Genomic DNA, 9,938 nt, shown 5'->3' on the forward strand with positions numbered 1-9,938 from the left:
AGCCAGCTAGTCTGACCCTGTGGTTCATGGTCAAAATAGACAGGAGGTAAATGTTCTGGAGACTGATAATAACAGAATTAGTAAGAAAGGTTTGCATTGCTGAGAAAGTACATCTCTCTCAGCAAAAAAAAAAAAAAGGGATGTGTTGATGAGCCTAATTTAAGCATTTCACAACATATACATAGATCAAAATATCACATATACTTAATGTCACATAAGCATAGACTTTTCTGTGTCAATCAATTACACTTTAATAAAGACAGCAGGCAGGGTGGGGGGACACATTCCCAAGGCAGGAAGAGAGGTTTTGTTTGTTAGAGAGGACACTGCAGGTTGTCTCCCCTTCTGTTTCTTGCTGGGTTCACTCAACATCCAACACTCATAAGCTGAGTGTCTACTGCATGCCTACAAGCTGTCTTTGGAAGTGCCCCTGACAGCTAAAAAACATCAGAGATCACTGGCCTACTGCACACTGCTTGACAGATGGTGTTTATATAGACACCTGAAAACAATGTTTGCCATTTTCAGAAAGAGGGTTAAGGAAGAGAATATATCAGAAGAGTTAAGATATTTTTAAAAGCATTTTTATATGAACAACTGATGTGTTGTAGTCCAAAGTGTAACACACCAAAGAATGTCAACAGACTGTCTTACATTTCCAAGGTTTTTGCACAACACTCTGTAATAAAACCTCCCCAGAGTCATCTCCCCGTATGTTTATTTAAATGTTTTCTAAATGTGTCATTCGTTGATTAAGAAGCTGTAGCTCTGTATTGTGTTTTGCTTTGAACTCAGGCTACACATGGCTCTTCATGTGAAATTCTAGAAATAAAGCTCACCAGAACAGCATATATGCCCTGCAGTCAAATGCTGACCACATACACTCTGCAAGGGCTGTCAGCAGGCATATGGGACCATGGTTTATGAATCCACATGCCAGGAATAGTGGCACACACCTATAATACCAGTGACTTGGGAGGCTGAAGCAGGAGGATCATGAGTTCAAAGCCAGCCTTAGCAATTTAGCAAGGCCCTAAGCAACTCAGTAAGACCCTGTTTCATAAGAAAAAATAATAAAGGGCTGGGGGTGTGCCACAAAAAATAAAATAAAATAAAAACAATGAAGAATGTTCAAGATAATAAAATTATCTTACAATCCTTCCTTGAAACTTCTGGGTCAGTTTAACCTCAAGAGTTTCTACTCTTGCTCAGCAGACTGATACTCTTTGCAACACAAATCAGGATTTTTTCACGGAAAGACAAACAAAAACAAGATAAGAATTAGATAAATTCGAGGATTTTAAACATCATGGATATCTATCCTACAAATTGGGGCTTCTTTTGACTTTGTACGGAAAAAAGAGCTATCCTTTGATTTAAAAACAATGAAAACTGTTTTAACGCAGTTAAGGTAAGTTTGAGAAGTGAGAATTCATTCATTCAACATGCTGGCATAGGCTGAGCATGGTAGTGCATGCCTGTAATCCCAGCAGCTAAGGAGGTGGAGGCAGGAGAATGGCAAGTTCAAAGCCAGCCTCAGCAACTTAGCGAGGCTCTAAACAACTTAGGGAGACCCTGTTTCAAAAATGCATCTCAGTGGTTAAGTGACCCTGGATTCAATCCCTGGAACAAAAAGAAAAAAAAAAAAAAAAGCGTACTGGTCCATCCTGAACCTCCAGCATTGTTCTACATACTGGGATCCCTGCTCTCATGGAGCACGCATTCTAGAGGAGAGACATGGTCAGTAAGCAAGTAATCGAGCAAATGGTGAGAAATAAAGCAAAACAAAGGGTAAAGGGTGGGAGGATCTTGAGGTGGCAGTTTTTATCCAGAGGTTGATGAGAGGAGGCCCCTGACAAGGTGAAATGTGAGCAAGGAAGCCATGCAGTCTTCTAGGGAGAGAATAGTCCACCCAGGGGGAAAAGAAAGGGCAACATGCCTAAGGAGAGAATATGCCCAGAGCATCCAGGAAACAGCAAGGAGGCCAGAGTGGCTGGAGCAGGAGGAGCTCAGATCAAAGAGGCAGCAGAGGAGTGAATCAGCACCTAATCCAGTGGGCCTGGAAGCCCTTGTAAAATGTGACTCAGAGGAGCACTGTCCTGATTATCAAAGGCACACTTAGCTGTTCTGCTGATTACAGAGTGCAGGGGGCAAAGGCTACGGAAAGGAGACCAATATGATGACAATCCCAGTGATCCTGTTAAGAGACTGGTCCAGGGTACATGAACAGGGGTGGCGAGGAGTGGAGAGGTTCTGGATACATCTCTAAGATAGTCATTAGGATGTACCAATGAATAGATTCAGGATTTGACAGGTAGAGAAGGATCAAAGATGACTCCAAGAAATTCAGGAGCTGCCAACCCAAAATATACTTTAGACTCCAACCTAAGGACATTTGGGGAACAGCAAATGTGGGGAGAGACTTTCTCTGAACTTTCTTCATCTAGAGATGGGTCCTCCAAAAAGAACTCAGTTGTCCCAAGCTCTGCCCCTAGGCTCTCATCAACCAGGGAAGACTGAACTGGTACTACAGGAGACGAGCTAAATGTCACACCCAGACCCTGTAGCAGGCTGTTCCCTATTCCTTTGAGGGTCCAGGAATGCTTTACTCTTCCCTAACTTGCCCCCCTCACCTAGAAAGGGAATACATAAACTTGTAGGTCTCATTGGGAGGCCTGGGATACTCACTTATCTTCTATGGGACACCTTTTCTTCATTTGACCCATTTGCTGTCAGTTTATTTTGTAGACTCACCTTCAGTGCACAGAGGGAGACTTTTCACACCCTCAGAGCCTAGAGGGAGCATTTTCCTGCCCCTACAGTTCTGGGGATGTAGGTGGGCGGGGGGGTCCTGTCATTCTGCTCCCTCCCTCTCGGGCTACAACTGAGAGGCCATGGAGCTGCCAGGGCCAGGGAATGGCAAGACTTCCTACCAGGTCAGCCCCTAGGTCTCTGCCCGTAGATCCAACCAGCAAGGATGGTAAGAGTCCCTCCTTATCTCTTCCAAACTCAGATTAGCAGATGTGTGTGAGGCCTTGGGTAAAGTGACTTTGGTGCTGTTTGTGGTCATTATTCTCCTTTGTATCCTGTTTATGTCATGAGTCATCCTTGGGCAAGAACACAGACCTAGGCCCTTGGAGGCCTATTGCTCCAGCTGGCCTCACAGACTGGGGGCTTCACAGGCTGGTGGCTCTTCTCAGGCAAACTTTGCCACAGGTCCTCCAGACAAAAATTGGATAAGGTTCTCCTTTTGTCCCCTTTTGGGTCCTGAAATCTTGACTTGGGGGCCAGAAAAAACTGGTTCTGGCCTTTACCAGTGGAAGACACCAGTCAGCTTGTGTCATGCAGCTAGGACCCATGACATGAGGGGACAGGCAACTCTCTGTGACCATGCCAACTCTGGGAGCTGGTCCTAAGAAGATGACTCAGTTCATAGGGGGCTTTCATCCAGTTGACCTTCGTTGTTTCACTTATGCTGGGAACCTCCCACCCCAGCATGGTTTGCCCCATGTCACAGCTGAGTGGGTCTGTGACAGCAGCCCTCCCACACCCTGGAGGAGGGCAGAGACAGTAGTAGGAAGGCCTCTGCTTGTTTCTTAGTCTGACTCAGGGAGTGAACATGGATCAGAGGACTGCATCTTCTGCATCCACTCCGATGATGGAAAGGTACCTCCAGATCCTTCCAGGAAAATACTTGCTAGCTTGAGTCACTTCTAGAATAACAAAATTGGCTATGTTTTCAAACAATTTTTTAGAGAGCTCTTATTCTCAATTTGTCTTATTAGTACCTATGGGAAGATTAAATTTAAAAGATGATGTAAAGGAGTAGAATAGCCAGTCTCAGAAACTCCCTTCAGAACATTAAAAGCAGAAATTGAGATTTAGAACACACTTGAAAATGAAAATCCTTTAAACCCACTCCATCTCTGCCCTCTTACACTCCCCCAATCTACCAATCATTTGTATTCCGGAGACGTTTTGATCTCTGCCGGCTCCCGTTCCTCCAAGTCCAGCTCCATGTCTTCAGGTCAAATACCTTCATGCATTAGAATTAGCTAAGCTAGCTAAGATGTAGCTTGAATTATTGACCTCTTGGTGCCACTGCCACAGCACAGGGCGGTGCTGCCATGGAGACCTCTGCATCTCCCTGGCTCAGGGCACTGCCCAGGTCATGAACTGAACTTTGCTCTAATTCTGATGAACGTCTTCTCTGTTTGACTGTTGACTCTGTATGTGGAAGGAGCCTCCTGCTGCTCTCCAGCAGTGTGGCCCTTGCTGGCACAGGCTACCCTCTGTAGGAGACAGCCCAGGTGACACCTGCTTCCCTGGCATGGGCACAGCCTGCACCCTGGGCCCTGGAGACTGGTCCCGGGCCTAGGACCCACCTCCTGCAACAGCTGCCATAGCACTGCACACCAGTCTCCACAGCCTGAGGCTGGGCTGCCCTGAGTTACCACAGGACGCAATCAGTAGTCCTTGAGTTGGTCCTAAACCTGGGTGACTGCATTTTAGAAAGCAGCAGTTTACCGTGAGCTACTCCACCTTGAGTATAGGAGCCCAGGCAGGATAACTCCACACCTTGTTGTACAAGTGCACACCATCTGCCTGGCATGATCAGGCACCAGCTGATAAATAACTCACACCTGTCAAACAAAATCAGGAGCACCTGGACCTGTGGACATCCCAGATCTCACTAGGAACACCAGACACAGCAGCTTCTCGACCTCACCAGACACAACCTTCTCACCTAAGACACAAAGCAGATCTCCTGAGACCGGACCTGGTGGCACCCTGACCCTGCACTCAGCCTTGCCTAGAAAAACCACCACAGCAACAAACCTGCAAATCTGTCCCAGGCTTCAGCGGGTAGTTTCTCCTGCCTGTGACCACTAAGCACAGCTGTGCCCAGGTGACTCATCACGTGACACTGGCACTCCAGACCCTCTGCTCTGCAGACTCTGGACCTGCTCTGTCAAACCTGACACACAGGGACTCCCTGATCTGCATGCCTCCCTGCCTGTGCACCTGGCCAGCCTCCTGCAGCCCTGCCTTACCCTCTCCTCGCTAAGTTCTGACATGGTGGAGAGACAGATGTGTGGGGCCCCTGCTCCTGAGCAGCCCAGTCACAACAGAGCCTGCCCTCACCCATCAACATGAGCTCTCTGCAGCAAGCCAGTCCCATGGGTCCCGAGGAAAGCGCATCTCACTGAACCTCAAGGCAGCAGAGTCTTGCCGCAGCCCGTGGAAGCTGGAGGGAGCATGGGATGGAGCTCTCAGCAGGCCTCCCTGGACCCAGGGCCCTGGTGGGGAGCTCCTGGCGGCCCAAGCCTGCCCAGGTGCAGGGGAACAGGCTGCAGACGGCAAGCCCTCAGTCGGTGATCTCCCAGTGGCTGGGCTGCTCACACTGCTCCCAGTGGCTGGGTTTTCTCCTTGTCTCCACAAAAGTGGTTGTACATCATCTTGGGGTCCAACCCCAGGATCTCCCTTTCCTTGTGAATCCAGAAAGAGAATGTGGAGACCGAGGTGCCAATAAAATCCTGGCGTGTGAGCAGATCCACTGGTCGATGATGGTGACTCCACCATCCTTGTACAGCTCCAGCTCCTGCCAGCTGGGCTCGAATGCCACCATCCTGGGGAGCAGCTTTTTCAGCTCCTCTACTCTGATGGTGTCTGTGGCCACGAATACCCTGTGCAGTCGGTGGGTCTTCATGAGGCTGCAGATCTTCCTCGCCACCCCCTCCAGACTTGGCACATCCTGCCGGTGTCCCCAGATGAAGTCCTTTCTTCTCAGGTGGACTGGGATGTATGGGCCCCCAGCGAAGAGCCCAGCTCCTCCTTCATCTTTGTCCAGTCTTCTTCAAAGGGGATCTTGTCCGCGACGTCCGTGGAGTTGAGGTACCTGCTTCTGAAGGCATCTCCCACCACCTGCAAGTGTTTGGCAAACACCATGCTCCAACGGGTATCCCACTAGTCCTTGCCCCCGTACTGGTTGTGAAGGAAGTTCTCGGCTCTGTCCAGCATCATGGACTGGGCTGAAGTGTTTTTCAGGAGCACAGATGCTATGGTGGACACCGATCTTGGTCAATGAAGGGTCCATCAGACTCTTCGATGAAGTGCTCATACTCAATGACCAGGATGTTTCAGCTGAGACTTGGAAGATCAAAAAACTCGGACCAAGGTATCCGGTCTTGGAGGATATCAGGCTCTGCCAGTGATAGAGGAGCCCCGTGGGGGCAGGACCAGCACTTACTCCTCCGTGTTCAGCGGGGTCTCAGCAGGGAGGCCACATGCATGCACACATCCCTGCGGAGATTGAAGCCCTCCAGAGGGCTGACATAATACAGAAGGTACTGTTTTTGGGATGCAGCCCAAGACAGGATGTCAGCAGCTGACTGGTTGGGCCAGAACTCCTTGCCTGAGGCCAACGCTGGCGGCCAGGGTGCCACCCCGAGGAGGCAGACTACCACCTGCGCTGCCATGGATCCAGCAGCAACATGCTTCCGGCCCTAAGTGTTTGTTATCTCCACTTATTATTTTCATTTTTATTTATTTATTTATTTATTTATTTTGTGGTGCTGGGGATTGAACCCAGGGCCTTGTGCTTGTGAGGCAGGCACTCACTCTACCAACTGAGCTATATCCCAAGTCCCCCCCAACACTTATTATTTTGATTCTTCTCTAAAGCATCTGCAATCAGCTACAAAATCTCCTGGGCAGGACATCCACAGTTAATACTCTGACAAGGACTTGTGGTAACTTTAAGATCATAACACTGAACTGGGTAAGGATTTCCTGAAGAACTGAACTTAACAGAAGACCTGAACTCATGAAATGGCTAAAGCAGCATCAAACTCACCAAGAATTAATTACACAGGACTGAACTGATGAAGGATTATGATTTTTATGACATTTTTTGTTTGTTTGAAATACTGTTGGTTCTTTTTTGTTTTATTTGCCAGATTTAAAAAAAAACTTTTTTTTCCTGTTATCTGTGACATAAAACAATGTAGTAAAGTAGACCTTTGTAAAGAGTACTGAAATGCTTTCTCTCTATACTTCATCTCTCCAGGATTACAAAATGAACAGTGAGTATTCTCATTTTATTGCAACACATTTATTTGTATAAGCTCAGTAAGAATCCATTTGTTCACTTCAGAACTACATCTCCATCTCTTTTTCTTTTTTTTTTTTTTTTTTTGTGGTGCTGGTGATCGAACCCAGGGCCTTGTGCTTGCAAGGCAAGCACTCTACCAACTGAGCTATCTCCCCAGCCCTATTTTTCATTTTGAATCAGGGTCTCAATAAGTTGTTTTGGGCCTCACTAAATTGCTGAGGCTGGCCTTGAACTTTCAATCCTCCTGTCTCAGCCTCCAGAACTGCTGGGATTACAGGCTTGTGCAACTATGCCCAGTCAAGACTTTTAAAAAAGAATATGTATGCTCAATCATTATTCTTGCTGCACTTATATAAATGTTTAAACCATGTTTAATGAGACCAAACTTATTTTGCAAATAAATTAGTCTTACTTTAATTATATTTAGTAGAAATGAAGGTAATCATAGAAAATTCACATTTCAGAAAAAAATTGTAATGTACCTGTTATTAAATTCTAGCTGTCTCTGATGAGTTGCACTAAAAAAAGAAAAGAAAATCCTACCAATATTTATAGCAGTTCAATTTACAAGAGCTATATTGTAGAACCAACCTAGATGCCCTTCAGTTGATAAATGGATGAAGAAACTTTGGTATATATACACAATGGAATATTATTCAGTCATAAAGAAGAATAAAATTATGGCATTTGCAGGTAAATGGATGGAGCTGGAGAATATCATGCTAAGTGAAATAAGCCAAGCCCAAAAAACCAAAGGCCAAATGTTTTCTCTGATAGGTAGATGCCGATACATAAGTGGGGTGGGTGAGAGGTGTAAGTGAAGAATGGAGGAATATTGGATTGTGTACAGGGAAATGAGGGGAGGGGATTGGGGGTTGGAAAGGTGGTGGAATGTGACAAACATCATTACCCTGTGTATATGTAAGATTACATGAATAGTGTGACTACATTGTGTACATCCAGAGAAATGAAAATTTGTACCCCATTTGTGTACAATGAATCAAAATGCATTCTACTATCATCTACATCTAAATAGAGTGAACAATTAAATTTTTTTTAATTTAAAAAATCCTACCTCATTGTTTTCATTGTTTTGAGGGCTTGTTATTTACCTGCAAAGTGTTTGAATCCTTAATTCTAATTTCCACCGATTTGTGGCTTTGACTTCCTAACTAATATTTCTAACTTTTTCCCACCCTTCTGACTTGGAATTATTGAAATTAAAACTGCCCTTTCAAGAAGCCCTGGAAATTGAAGCCAGACGACTTAATGCAGACTTCAGAGAATTCTCCACAGCAGCTTACCTATGGACAAATTTTGGGCCTGTTTATGTCTATCATGGCTTTCACCATGTAAGAGGCCTAATTCTGAGGGGAACCCACCCATGACTCCATCTCCTGAGATGAGACACAAATGTTTAACTGGACTGACCCAGGTCTCTTACCCTCAGCTACTAAGCCCCATTATTTTCTCCTGTCACCAACTCAACTTTTAGTGCATGAAACATCTGGGAAGTTTTAGACAGGGGAAATTAAGAAGTTTTGGAAATGCCACCCCAAAATATTCCACTTTGGAATTCACAATGGGAGGGATTGTCTCTGAATTCCTTTATCTGTCTAGAGACAGAGCCTCCAAAAGGAGCTCAGTTGTTCTGAACTCACTAAGTTCAGTTTTTAGGTTCAGCTACTTACAGACATGGAGAGATGTTGAGTAAGAACGTGGACATTCTGAAATGTATATATGCGGACTAGAGGCACAGATTGAGTTCTGTATGTAGATGGTATTTCAATCATAAATGAGATCAGAAAAGGGATGAGTACAGAGGGTGACCAGGGCTGATCCCTGAAGAACTCCAACATTTAGAGGGAGGAGAGTTGTGAAGCAACCAGGAATGTCCAGGAAGGAGCTCCAACATTTAGAGATGAGAGAGAATAGAAGTAACCAGGAGATGAGGAGGAATCAGGAAGTAAGTCTAATTGGGAGCACCCAGGAAAGTTAAAGAGAACTGAGAGTAATGTCGTAGGAAATGAGGAAAACATCTCACAAAGAAGTCAGTGACCAATTGTGACAAGAGAAGCAAGGCCATCAGCTGTGAGTGAGGAGGGAGAATTGATGTCTTGGAGGTTTGAGGAAAGAATGCGTGAGCTAGTCTTCCAGAACAGTGGCAGTGTGCAGACTAAAAGAAGAAAGTAACATTGTTGGGTAGCACTGGGGACACATAGGAACAAATTTCCAGTGAGGACAGTCAGAATGGTTTCATGAACAAGCCTGACAGATGGAACCAGGATAAGACTTACAGACAGACAGACACTTCCGGTCACTGGGAACCTTCTCAGAGGGTCCTGATCTGCAGGACAGAGCTGCAGTTCGACTGTTCACATCTCACACTCCTTCATTTTCTGGAGGGCAAGGACTTTGGTGTCCAGATTCTGTCCATTCAAGGTATGGGGCCTAGGGAGAGTGACTCAGCCTCTGTAGATCTGGATTTCTTCATCTGTATAGGGACAGAAATAGTCCCAAATCCAATCAGTCGTTTCCAGACTGGGGCAACTGTACATACCAAGTGTCCAGGGCCATCCTGTGCACAGATCAAATGTGCCCTGGGTACTGTCTGAATTACACAGGGAAGTTTCTCTGTTATAGCAAATGCCACACATGAATTGGTCATCAGGCCTCAGACCCAGTAGGAGGGTGTCTTGCTTTGCTGGCAGCCCCAGACAGACTTCCTGAATAGGGACCTGAATGACTTCCACTATGTGGGACACCATCCCTAGGAGTGCAGTGATGTCCACATCTCCCTTAGCACACAAAGGATACACAGGGA

General features: G+C 46.0%; 1 pseudogene; it reads right to left on the minus strand.

Annotated features, from left to right (window-relative positions):
- Window positions 1–5,368: 5,368 nt before the first annotated feature.
- On the minus strand, window positions 5,369–6,479 carry LOC124973973 (GDP-fucose protein O-fucosyltransferase 2-like; annotated as a pseudogene).
- Window positions 6,480–9,938: the final 3,459 nt, after the last annotated feature.

This window comes from Sciurus carolinensis, unplaced genomic scaffold (genome assembly GCF_902686445.1).
Source record: "Sciurus carolinensis unplaced genomic scaffold, mSciCar1.2, whole genome shotgun sequence".
Taxonomy (NCBI): domain Eukaryota; kingdom Metazoa; phylum Chordata; class Mammalia; order Rodentia; family Sciuridae; genus Sciurus; species Sciurus carolinensis.